Source organism: Aphelocoma coerulescens (genome assembly GCF_041296385.1).
Source record: "Aphelocoma coerulescens isolate FSJ_1873_10779 chromosome W unlocalized genomic scaffold, UR_Acoe_1.0 ChrW_unloc_scaf_5, whole genome shotgun sequence".
Taxonomy (NCBI): Eukaryota; Metazoa; Chordata; class Aves; order Passeriformes; family Corvidae; genus Aphelocoma; species Aphelocoma coerulescens.
Genome location: NW_027184084.1, coordinates 1,362,481 through 1,375,784, shown reverse-complemented (window position 1 = coordinate 1,375,784; position 13,304 = coordinate 1,362,481). Strand labels below are relative to the sequence as shown.

At 48.5% G+C, this 13,304-nt stretch overlaps 1 protein-coding gene across 1 annotated transcript in view; it reads right to left on the bottom strand.

The window, feature by feature from the left end:
* The window catches only part of LOC138102919 (small conductance calcium-activated potassium channel protein 2-like), an 827,954-nt gene that overhangs the window by 746,366 nt on the left and 68,284 nt on the right, over positions 1 to 13,304 (bottom strand). The window lies entirely within an intron of this gene.

Here is a 13,304-nt window from a genome sequence, read left to right as displayed (position 1 = left end):
TACTGATAACACACTAATATTTTAGTTATTGCTGAACAGTGTTTGCACAATATCAAAGCCTTATCTGTTTCTCACATTGTCCTCCCAGTGAATAGCTTGGGGGAGGAGTTGAGCAATAGGCTGTGAGGGAACACAACTGGGCAGATGACCTGAACTAACCAAAGAGATATTCCATATCATATAATGTCATGTTCAGCAATAAAAGGGAAAAGAAGGGACTTTAAGGGGGTTAGACATCTTTTGCTCAAGAACTGGCTGAGCATCAGTATATCCACAAGGAAGTGGTGCAAAATTGCTTTTGTATTACGTTTTTATTTTCTTCCTTCTTCTTCCACTTATCATTCACTTATTGTTTGCTTGTTTGTTTGATCTTAACCCCCAAGTTTCCTTGGTTTTACTCTTCCTTTCCTCTTCCCCTGTCCCACTGTGGGGGAGAAGTGAGCAAGCAACTGTGTGGTGCTTATCTGTCTACCAGGGTTAACCCACAACAACATAACAGTTTCTTTCTGCCACTTCTTCTCACACTTTTCTCCTGCTCCAGTGTATGGCGTCTCCAAGGACTGCAGGGGAATACCTGATCTCATAGGTTTCAGGGGAATCTCTGCTCTGGTGCCTAGAGCACCTTCTGTCTCTTTTTCCTCTTTCTCTGACCTTGGTGTTCGCACCGCTGTTTCTCATTCTCTTTTTCGCTTCTCGTCTGCCTGTGCAGTGTTTTCTGCCCTTTCTTAAATATGCTTTCACACAGGCACCACCAACTTTGCTGATTGGCTCAGATTTGGCCTGTGGTGGGTCCATTGCCAAGCCAGCTGGAATTGGTTGTGTCCATCATGGATGCCATACCTGCAGTCCCCCCCATACTCCAAACCTTGCCATATATACCCAATATATTGGTGATAAAGCTATTCTTGCAATCTAGTTATTTCTTTTTACAAGCATGTATAAGTGATTATATAAAACTCAAATACAATTACATCAACAGTAAAGAAACAGAAGATACAACAACAGCCCAAGTAGTACAGCTATTAATGCCATTTTATATTTTAGTATTCTGTTATTGCTATTCAAATAGTGGAAACCTCTTGTTTTTTAAGAGAATCTTTTCATGGGGGTATAAGTCCTGTTGATCCTCTGCAGTTGTATGACATCAGTCTACTATAGTTGCTCCAGTCTGAAGTATATACAGAAGCCAGAAATGGATGTGTGGACAGAGAGCAGATCCGATCTCTGTCTCCTTGGCCTAAATTTAAATCTGTACTCAGTAATCTAATAATGAACTGTCACGCTGAATTAAACAATCTAGGATCTTCCCTCTCCTTCAACATATTTAAAATAAATAGAACTGTATGCTACTGCATTCCTCTTCATCACAGGATCTTCAATTTAAAAATAAGAAAACCTCCCTTTTGTGTTAAAATCACCTACTAAATGTAATTTCCTGATGTGCTATTTGTTGTCTTATTTTTACTATTTTACTGGAACGTGTTCATCTTTTCCTTTAAGGAAAACAAGCTTAGATGTGATGCCTTTTCACTCACCTCTTTCCGTGCTTCTGCCTTTCTGTGCTGGGTCCTAAAGTCCTGGTCACAGTCTTAGATTGTTGCTCCAGCCCCTCTGTAATTTGCCGGCAAAGAAAGGGGCAAAGCAAGATGTGTTCCAACCCAAGACTGCGAGTTTCAAGGTCTTCAGGGTCCCTTCGTGGTCGCCAGCAACAGCACAGTATGCCTGTGAACAAAGACCAGGCTTGTGCTATTGGGGCTGTGGTCTCAAATATAACAATATTTGACCATCTTGAAAAACCACATGAGAGGAGGAAAAGGTCTCTTAATCCCCTCATTGAACGTCCCACACTTTTCCATAGCATAATCAGAGCCCTTATACCCGCTTATGGAGTCGTTGAACTGGAGAGAGCAATTGTAAACATCTCGGCTGTCATTGAACATATTGAGCAGCATACTGCAGATGCAATTTCAGCCTTACAGGAGGAAGTTGACAGTCTGTCCCGTGCAGTTATGCAAAACAGGATAGCTCTCAATTTCATACTTGCTGCACAAGGAGGTGTATGTGCTATTGTCAATACCTCTTGCTGTTCTTATGTGGACCAAAGTGGAAGAATTAAGAAAGATTTGGATGAAATTTGGAAGGGAACTCAAATTCTACATGAAGTGGCTTCTAAAAATAACACTTTAAAATTTGATCATATTTTTGATACCCTCACCTCATGGTTACCAAACTGGGCCTGGGTAAAAGAAATATTCATAATAGTTGTAATTGTAGTTATTATCTATGTAATTTCCTGTGGAGCAGCCAGTTGTGTAAACCGGTTCTGTGGGTAAAAATAGAATAGAGTAAAGTAGAGTAGAGTAGAGACTAGACAAGATAAAGTTTTGTTAGTCTCTAAAAGGGGGGAAATGATGCCATGAAGATTTTTGCCCTTTCCTTTATACCCCTGTTATACCTTTTTTCCAACTTCTGTATTCCTAGTGCTTTTTGCCTACATTCTTGGACTTGTTTGTTAAGCTAAGAGACATAACATTTTAGAAGCTTCATAGCCAGAGATCAGTGTGCCCCAGACCCCAAGGTCCTCTCCAGAACACATTCTGTAAACCAAGATAGAACCATCCAGGGGAAGGCTCCTTGGGGAGGGGGGCTCATTTGAGCCTCTCATTGGGGAAATTTTGATAGATATGCTAATTAGTAAAACCTATAATGTTATACCCGATGTTGGGGAGGGGGTAAGAGGTGTGGAGACAGAAGACAAAGGGAGAGATAGACGCGGTGGGGTACATCTCGATGCATATGACCTGGACGTGTACACCTAAGGATCCTTAAAATAAATACCAAGGTAAAATCCCTTTTCCCCCTCTAACCGTGTATCACCCTTGACTTTAAGACCAGGAAAAAGGCATCAGATGAATAATCTAGTCTTCACATTACATCTATATCAACTCAACTGGGAAGGCATAAAGACATCTTTTAGGTATGAAAATGGCTGTTACAACTCACTTTGAGGAAAAAAGGCCTAACACTAATGTAGATGGACTTTTGCTTCCCAGATGCAAGTAGCTCTGCAAGAGAGACTACCTGGCTGCTACTGCAGCCTCAAGGTTGAAATAACCACTGCAGCTGCTGTGTAGCCTCAGGTTAGTTATATGTTGTCTCGGTTTGAAAGACAGGTGTCTGCTAAGGAAGGCAGAAGCCCCCCTTGAAGTGGCAGATGTAACCCCTTTCCCTCTGAGTTATTATGATTTTGAAATCAAGGGTCTTTAGGCAAAGATGTGGGAAATAGGAATAACAGTTCTTTACGATAGATAGATAGATAGATAGATAGATAGATAGATAGATAGATAGATAGATAACCAGTCGAACAAAACAACAACAACTATGACAGTAACAGCAAACACAAACCCAGTCCTGGCCTTCTCGGCTGTCAGGCTATTTCCCCTCAGGTGCAGTTCCGCTCGCAGCCGACAGGGATCCCTGGCGGCTCCCGGTGAGCAGGGCAGGTGCGATGGTTCCCCCGCGGCTGCAGGGGGAGCTCCGGAGCGAGCTCGGGGAGCACGCGGCTCCTTTGGTGCCCTGGGATCCCGGGGAAGGATGGAACAAAAAAAAACTTCACAAATCCCGGCTGGTCAGCCGGTCCTGGACTCCCAGAACCGCAGGCTGGAATGGCAGGCTGGAGCGGCAGGCACAAACACAAATCCCGGGTGGCAGACGAGATGTATCCAAAAGGGGAACCCCCCGGGGCTCCAGGCAGGCAGGGTGAGCACGGCTACAGCGTAGAGAAGGCTCGAAACAGCAGCGGTACAGGGCGGCCACAGCCCCAGCCTCCAGCAGGGCAGGGAAGGCAGCCTTGGGATCCCGGTGTTGTTTCCAGCAGAAAGGAAAGACGCCGAAAACGGGAACCAGCAGCTCTTCTCTCTGCGGCTTCTCTCTCCAGACGCTGAGAGCGAACTCCCAACACGCCCAGGTGAAACAAAAAGTAGCCAGGCCCACCCCACCCCCCAAAACGGGCTGCTTTGTCTTTCTTAAGTATAGTCATTTGTCCCCTAGCAACATGCATATGGGAGAAAATTCCTCTAACAGAAAAAAACTAGGACAAAACTAAAACCCCAACATTATCCACCCCGAATTTTTTCCCATACTAACATGTTACATGAAACTTAACCTTTTTAACCATATAAATACATGCATCACCCAAATTATATACATATGTACATGCTGATACTGATACAAGTACAGAGCCATGGGTAGTTCACCCTAAAACAAGGTCCCCTTGCGGTATGCATCGGGTCTCTCCATCCCTTTGCATCACCCACCAGGTACAACCTGGTCCCTGAGCAAAAACAACCCCACGGATGGGTTTGTCTTTGCCCAAGGCAGACTTCACCCAAACAGTTTTTCCAAGCATACCTCTCACGTGCACCACTGGAACCTTATCCCCATCTGTTGTTTGTAGGGGTTCGGATTGGGCAGGGCCTGCCCGGCTGGTGGAGCCTCGGGTGTTAACCAACCAGGTGGCTCTTGCTAAATGCACCTCCCAGTTTTTGAAAGTCCCCCCACCCAGTGCCTTCAAGGTGGTTTTAAGCAGTCCATTACACCGCTCAACCTTCCCAGCTGCTGGTGCATGGTAAGGGATGTGGTACACCCACTCAATGCCATGTTCTCTAGCCCAGGTGTTTATAAGGCTGTTCTTGAAGTGAGTCCCATTGTCAGATTCAATTCTCTCAGGGGTACCATGCCTCCAAAGGACTTGCTGTTCAAGGCCCAGGATGGTGTTCCGGGCAGTAGCGTGAGGCACAGGGTAGGTCTCCAGCCATCCAGTGGTGGCTTCTACCATCGTGAGCACATAGCGCTTGCCTTGGCGGGTTTGAGGCAGTGTGATGTAATCAATCTGCCAGGCCTCCCCATACTTGTGTTTGGACCACCGCCCACCATACCACAGGGGCTTCACCCGCTTGGTCTGCTTGATCACAGCGCATGTCTCACAGTCATGGATCACCTGGGAGATACTGTCCATGGTTAGATCCACCCCTCGGTCTCGTGCCCACTTATAGATGGCATCTCTGCCCTGATGGCCTGAGGCATCATGGGCCCATCGAGCTAGGAATATCTCTCCTTTATGTTGCCAATCCAAGTCTATCTGGGACACGTCTATTTTCGCAGCCTGATCTACCTGCTTGTTATTACGATGTTCTTCATTAGCCCGGCTCTTGGGGATGTGAGCATCTACATGACGGGCCTTCACAGATAGTTTCTCTACTCGAGTGGCAATGCCTTTCCACTCCTCAGCAGCCCAGACTGGTTTTCCTCTGCGCTGCCAGTTTGCCTTATTCCACCTTTCCAGCCAACCCCACAGAGCATTGGCTACCATCCATGAATCAGTGTAGAGATAGAGCTTTGGCCACTTCTCTCTTTCAGCTATGTCCAGAGCTAATTGAACGGGTTTGAGTTCAGTAAATTGGCTCGATCCACCTTCCCCTTCCGTAGCCTGTGCAACTTGTCATGTGGGCCTCCATACAGCAGCTTTCCATTTCCGGCTCGCACCCACAATTCGGCAGGAACCATCAGTGAAGAGGGCATATTGTCTTTCACTCTCTGGTAGCTCGTTGTATGGTGGGGCTTCTTCGGCACGCGTCACCTGCTCCTCTTCTTCTTCAGAAGATAACCCAAAAGTCTCACCTTCTGGCCAGTTCGTAGATATTTCCAAGATCCCAGGGCGACTTGGGTTCCCAATTCGGGCGCGCTGCGTGATGAGGGCGATCCATTTGCTCCAAGTAGCATCGGTGGCGTGATGCGTGGAGGGAACCTTTCCTTTGAACATCCACCCCAGCACCGGTAGTCGGGGCGCCATGGGGGGGTTGTGCCTCTGTGCCGATTACTTCTGAGGCAGCTTGGACTCCTTCATAAGCTGCCAAGATTTCTTTCTCTGTGGGAGTGTAGTTGGCTTCAGACCCTCTGTAGCTTCGGCTCCAAGAATCCTAGTGGTTGGCCCCGAGTCTCACCAGGCACCTTCTGCCAGAGGCTCCAGGACAGACCATTGTTCCCGGCTGCAGAGTAGAGCACGTTCTTCACCTCTGGTCCTATCCTGACTGGGCCAAGGGCTACGGCGTGAGCGATTTCCTGCTTGATCTGGACAAAGGCTTGCTGCTGTTCTGGGCCCCAGTGGAAATCGTTCTTCTTGCGGGTAACCAGGTAGAGAGGGCTCACAATCTGGCTGTACTCAGGAATGTGCATCCTCCAGAAACCTATGGCACCTAGGAAAGCTTGTGTTTCCTTCTTATTGGTCGGTGGAGACATCGCAGTGATCTTATTGATGACCTCAGTGGGAATCTGACGTCGTCCATCTTGCCACTTCACTCCCAGGAACTGGATCTCTCGAGCAGGTCCCTTGACTTTGCTCTTCTTGATGGCGAAACCAGCTTCCAGGAGAATTTGGATTATTCTCTCTCCCTTCTCAAACACTTCTGTTGCGGTGTTCCCCCACACAATGATGTCATCAATGTACTGCAGATGTTCTGGGGCCTCACCCTTTTCCAGTGCAGCCTGGATCAGTCCATGGCAGATGGTGGGACTGTGCTTCCACCCCTGGGGCAGTCGGTTCCAGGTGTACTGCACACCCCTCCAGGTGAAAGCAAACTGAGGCCTGCACTCTGCTGCCAAAGGAATGGAGAAAAATGCATTGGCAATGTCAGTAGTAGCATACCACTTCGCTGCTTTGGACTCCAGCTCATACTGGAGCTCCAACATGTCCGGCACAGCAGCGCTCAGCGGTGGAGTCACTTCATTCAAGGCACGATAGTCCACAGTCAATCTCCATTCCCCATCAGACTTGCGCACAGGCCAAATGGGGCTGTTGAAGGGTGAGTGGGTCTTGCTGACCACCCCTTGGCTCTCCAGCTCACGAATCATCTTGTGGATGGGAATCACAGCATCTCGATTCGTCCGATACTGCCGGTGGTGCACTGTCGAGGTGGCAATTGGCGCTCGTTGCTCTTCAACTTTCAGGAGCCCAACTGCAGAAGGATCCTCTGATAGTCCAGACAGGGTGTTCAATTGCCTAATGCACTCTGCCTCCACAGTAGCAATCCCAAACGCCCACCTGAGTCCTTTCGGGTCTTTGTAATAGCCGTTCCAGAGGAAGTCTATGCCCAGAATACACGGGGCCTCTGGGCCAATCACAATGAGATGTCTCTTCCACTCATTTCCAGTCAGGCTCACCTCAGCTTCCAAAAGGGTCAACTGCTGTGATCCCCCAGTCACCCCAGCAATGGATACAGGTTCTGCCCCCACATGTCCCGATGGCATTAAAGTACACTGTGCCCCAGTATCAACCAATGCATCATATTTTTGTGGCTCTGATGTGCCAGGCCATCGAATCCACACCGTCCAGAAAACGCGGTTCTCCCGTGCCTCTTCCTGGCTAGAGGCAGGCCCCCTCTAGCCCTCGTTATCATTCTTTCCCTGGGCATACATACTAGAGGTACCTTCAAGGGGATCCGACATATCATCCTCCCGTCTGTAATACCTGGCAGCTCGGTCACGGGAGGCTGAGGCTACTTTCACCTTAGCGGAACCCCCTCGGTTAGTGCCTCCCTCCTTGAGTTCACGCACCCGCGCTGCCAGGATAGAAGTGGGTTTCCCATCCCACCTTCTCATGTCTTCCCCATGCTCACACAGGAAAAACCACAGCTCAGCTCGTGGGGTGTACCCTCTCTCTCTTGCAGGGGGAGGACGGGCTCTGACCCTGGGGCCTGTGACTTGCACTGGTGCCACACTGACCTTCCTCATCTCCTCCCTTATCTCCTTTATCTCCTCTTTGAGGTCCTGGACCACAGCAGAGACATGAGCTTTCAGCGGGCCATTGACCATACTGTCATAATTCCTGAGCTTGTTGGCAACAGAGCCCACCGTTTCTCGGTTATTGTCAGCATCAATGGTTGCAATGAAAGTGGTGTATTGCGATGGCCCTAGTCCTGCCAGGTTCCACATCATCTGTCCTGTGCACCTGACCTTATCGGGGTCATTACCGTGCTGTCCATCCCTCCCAAAAAGTACCTCTAATACTGCCACCTCTCTTAGCTGCTGGATTTCTTCCTCAAGTGTCTTCCACTGCATTCTATGATGGTACTCTTGCATTCTTTCTTTGTGAATGAACCTTTCTCTCACACTCATTAAGAGCCGGTCCCAGAGAGAAAGGGGTCCTGGCTCCCTCACAAATACCTGGTTCACACCTGGGTCCTGGGTCAATGATCCCAGATACCTTGCCTCACCACTTTCCAGTTGCACACTTGTGCCCATGAGGTCCCAAACCCGAAGCAGCCAGGTGGTATAAGGCTCACGCCCCCTTCGCACAATGTCGTCTCGCATACCACGGAGACTGTCGTACGACAGGGACTCAATGATGATTTCTGGCTCTGGCTCCCCTGCTGGTTGTGAGGGCCCTGGTTCCCCATCATCATTAACTGGTCGTACTGATTTGGTCTTACACTTCCTCCTTTGCACAGGGGCGACTGCTGCTGGCTGTACTTGTCCTTGGGGTTCAGTTGAAACCTGGGCGGTTGTAACATCCGTGGGTTCCACTGCTGCACCGTCGGACTCACCCTCTTTGGGGCAGGGAGAGGTTTTTTCACTAGCTGAGGAGGTGTATTCCCTTAGCAATTGGCATATCCCCTGGTGCACCTGGCCCATCTCCTGGCGCACCTGGCCCATCTCCTGGCATATCTCCTTGCGCACCTGGCCCATCTCCTGGCACATCTCCTGCATCCCTTTCGCCAGTACCCCCACCCATTTCGGGTAGTCCATTTCTGAGATGGGCTGTTGGGCGGTATCTGGCTGTGGGGGAGGGTCTCTAGTGTCTGGGGCTGTGTCAGGCTCTGGGGCTGAATCAGGCTCTGGGGTAGGATCTCTAGTGTCTGGGGCTGTGTCAGGTTCCGGGGCAGGATCAGGCTCTGGGGCAGGATCTCTAGTCTCTGGGGCTGGTGTCTGGGTAGTTATCCAAGCCAATCTCAACTTATCCTTGAATGCTAAATAGAGTAGGCCTACCAGCAGCAGGTGGTTAGTATTCAGAGGGAATCTAAACCCTTCAAAAATTGATGGGGTGGGTCCAAAGAACTGGTTGAGGGGTTGGGGGAAAACTTCCTCTGGTGTCATTTCCTCACAGAAGGTACCATTGTTAACATAACCCCAAAAACATGCGCTCAGTGTGTGATAGCCGTTTATCCACGTGCCCACATTCCGGAGGAAGTTAAAAACCCATGAATTCCTCACCTTCTCGACCCATAGCGCAAGCTGGATAACAGCAATGGTAGCCTTAGTCAGAGGACCCATATTCAAGTAAGGAGCTGCAAAGGGGAAGAATATAGCCACGGCCACATGCCACCCGAACCAGGGCAAAGTAGACCACATAGTGCTGCCTACCAAGGTTCCTATATCCAACACACCAAATTAAGTTATCCAGGAACTGTTATTCCTTTTTCACCTCTCTCTCTTAATGCCCTCAGGCCCCACGGTTGGGCGCCAAAATCTGTCTCGGTTTGAAAGACAGGTGTCTGCTAAGGAAGGCAGAAGCCCCCCTTGAAGTGGCAGATGTAACCCCTTTCCCTCTGAGTTATTATGATTTTGAAATCAAGGGTCTTTAGGCAAAGATGTGGGAAATAGGAATAACAGTTCTTTACGATAGATAGATAGATAGATAGATAGATAGATAGATAGATAGATAGATAGATAACCAGTCGAACCAAACAACAACAACTATGACAGTAACAGCAAACACAAACCCAGTCCTGGCCTTCTCGGCTGTCAGGCTATTTCCCCTCAGGTGCAGTTCCGCTCGCAGCCGACAGGGATCCCTGGCGGCTCCCGGTGAGCAGGGCAGGTGCGATGGTTCCCCCGCGGCTGCAGGGGGCGCTCCGGAGCGAGCTCGGGGAGCACGCGGCTCCTTTGGTGCCCTGGGATCCCGGGGAAGGATGGAACAAAAAAAAACTTCACAAATCCCGGCTGGTCAGCCGGTCCTGGACTCCCAGAACCGCAGGCTGGAATGGCAGGCTGGAGCGGCAGGCACAAACACAAATCCCGGGTGGCAGACGAGATGTATCCAAAAGGGGAACCCCCCGGGGCTCCAGGCAGGCAGGGTGAGCACGGCTACAGCGTAGCGAAGGCTCGAAACAGCAGCGGTACAGGGCGGCCACAGCCCCAGCCTCCAGCAGGGCAGGGAAGGCAGCCTTGGGATCCCGGTGTTGTTTCCAGCAGAAAGGAAAGACGCCGAAAACGGGAACCAGCAGCTCTTCTCTCTGCGGCTTCTCTCTCCAGACGCTGAGAGCGAACTCCCAACACGCCCAGGTGAAACAAAGAGTAGCCAGGCCCACCCCACCCACCAAATCGGGCTGCTTTGTCTTTCTTAAGTATAGTCATTTGTCCCCTAGCAACATGCATATGGGAGAAAATTCCTCTAACAGAAAAAACTAGGACAAAACTAAAACCCCAACATATGTGCTGTTGGATTCTCAAGGGTATTATTTTAACCAGTCCCCAAAACAGTCTCACAGTAAGTCACAGAGCACCATTAGGTAATTAGCTCATAAATCCACGGACAACCTACTTTCCATCTGTAGTGGTTTAACTCCAGACAGAAACTAAGCACCACACAGACACTCGTTCACTGCCCTGCCAGCAGGATTGGGGAGAGAATCAGAAGAGTAAAAGTGAAAAAAATTATCTTGTACTGAGATAAAGCAGTTTAAAAGGTAAAGTAAAAGCCACACACTTAATCAAAGCAAAATAAGGAATTAATTCACTGCTTTCTATGGGCAGGCAGGTGTTCAGCCATCTCCAGGAGAGCAGGGCCCCATCATGCATAATGGTTACTTGGGAAGACAAATGCCATAACTTCAAATGTCCCCTCCTTCCTCCTTCTTCCCCCCACGTTATATACTGAGCATGATGTCATATGGTATGGAATATCCCTTGGGTCAGTTGGGGTCACCTGTCCCAGCTGTGTCTCCTCCCAGGTTCTTGTGCACCCCCAGCCTCCTCACTGGTAGGATGGTACGAAAAGCAGAAAAGGTTTTGACACTGTGCAAGCCCTGCTCAGCAATAACTAAAACATGAGGGGGAAGGGAGGGGAGTCTTTTCAAAGTAGTCATTGCTTAGGGACTGGCTGGGCATTGGTCTGCTGGTGAAAAGTGATGACTGCCTGCCTTTGCATCACTTGTTTGGGTTTGTTGGGTTTTTCCCCTTTCACTTTTTAAACTGGTTTTATCTTGACTATGCTGTTGCTGGTCATGATGTTGACTTCTTTGCTCTCAGTGCTGGTTTATTTGGCCCCTCACCTGCTCTTTGGAGTGCTCCCTCTCTTGCTGTACATCAAATTCCAGGACTTGCTAATGGCTGCTTTTGGCTTTTGCCATTTGCTGTGCTGTTTATCACTTTGTTGTTTTGCCTGGAATGTGCCTTGCATCATTATGTCCTTGCAGTCTCACACATGGTCTCACTCGCTCTCACCCTGTTTTCTGCACTTGCTTTCTCTCTTGGATTTTTTTCTCCCTCAAGTCCTCCCGTTTGCTTTTTTGGTCTCTCTTTTTCTTTTCCTCTCCTCCTTTCGAAATCTCTTCTGCTCGCTTTGTCACTCTTGCTGTCACTTCTTTGCTTGTGCTCATGCTCCCTCTTGCTGTCTTTCCCTGCTCCCAGTTGCTCTTTTCTTGACTTCTGTGAGAAGATGCCAGAAGCTTCCCCCATGTCTGAGTCAGTGCCTGCTGGCTCCAAGACAGAGCTGCTGCTGGCCAAGGCTGAGCCGATCAGTAGCAGTGATAACACCTCTGTGATACACATATTTAAGAAGGGAAAAAAACTGCTGTGCAACAGCAGCCAGAAGAGTGAGAATGTGTGAGAGAAACAGCCCTGCAGGCACCAAGTTTGGTGAAGAAAGAGGGTGTGACAGGGCCTTTCATCCCTGAGACTTATTTACTTCCCCCATGGCTAAGCTAGGCCAGAGTGGTTTGTCTTGTGATGAATTATCTTGGCTGAAAACACCCTTAGCCAGCAATAAACATCCTGCCTTGAATGCATGGGAAAGTGTTCCGGTTTGGCCAAATCTAGAAATATATCCTCTGAGAGAAGGCAGGCTACAACCATCCCTCCCTCACCAGGTTCAGAAAAAATAAATTTTCCTCAAAGGAAAGTGAAAGAGATAAAAACTATTTATTTAACAAACACACAGGAGAAGGGATAATGATGCCAAATAATAAAATCTCTTGCTCTGCTGAGAGAAACCTGGGAAAATTTCAGAGTCCTTCCATAGATCTCTCTCTCCCCCTCCTTGGAGCTGGGACAGGGTGGTGGGCCCACCTCCAGGGCCAAGGCCTCAGTGGAAAGTCCTCCCAATGTATTCTGATGTTGAAACTGTCCAGCAGAGAGAAAAGGAAAAAAACGCAGTCCCAGGAAAACAAAAGTTCAACTCTCTGGAGGAAAAGGAGCTGGGGGGAAAAAAACTGCCGAAAGCTGGCTGGAAAGAAAAGCAAGCCGGGTGCTTCCCTTCCTTCTCGCTCTCCTGCCACAGTTGAAAAAAAAGTCTCTATCTCTGTGTGACCTTGAACAAGCTGCAAACTGCTTTGAAAAAGTTTTTCTCAGTTTTTCCTCCCCCCTCTCAGGCTCAGTTTAAAGGCATAGAAAGGCACAAAAATTAATTTCTGGGCATAGGGCAGTGATATGGGATACACATCATAAAGTCACCCCAAGACAGAAAGGATAAGTGAAAATTCTGACTGACAGACACAAGCTCTTTTACAAATTATAAAAGACCACTATGATTTTCATAAAATCAGAAATCTCTTATATACTCTTTGAGTGTGTGGAGAGTTCTTCTTGAAAGTGGAGACGTCCATTTTGAGATACTTCCCTGGGATTGAGAAAAATTAGGATACTGCACACCACCATCATTGGTTGGTAAGTGACATTGGCTCCTAATCTATACTATTTCTTTGCTACCTGTAACATAAGTACCTTTATTATCATGCAATGTCTTATGAACCCACTAGTAGTGTTTCTTTTGTTTATTCTGTGTAGTAAGTAAGCCCGTTAAAGCCTTACATCTGTTTTTTCTTGTGTCTATTCAATAAATGCATGTTATAATAGACCTGATCAGTCATTATTAAGAACTTGTGAGTGAGAGTGGGTTTTGGGGTGCTGGCTGCCTCAATAAAGCTGTTGTCTACTGCCAGAAACCTGGGCAAAGGCAGGGACTTGTCTAAGCTCTCCCCTCTCATTCGTAACAGAGGGGAGGAGGTGCTCCAGGTGCCCGAGCAGAGATT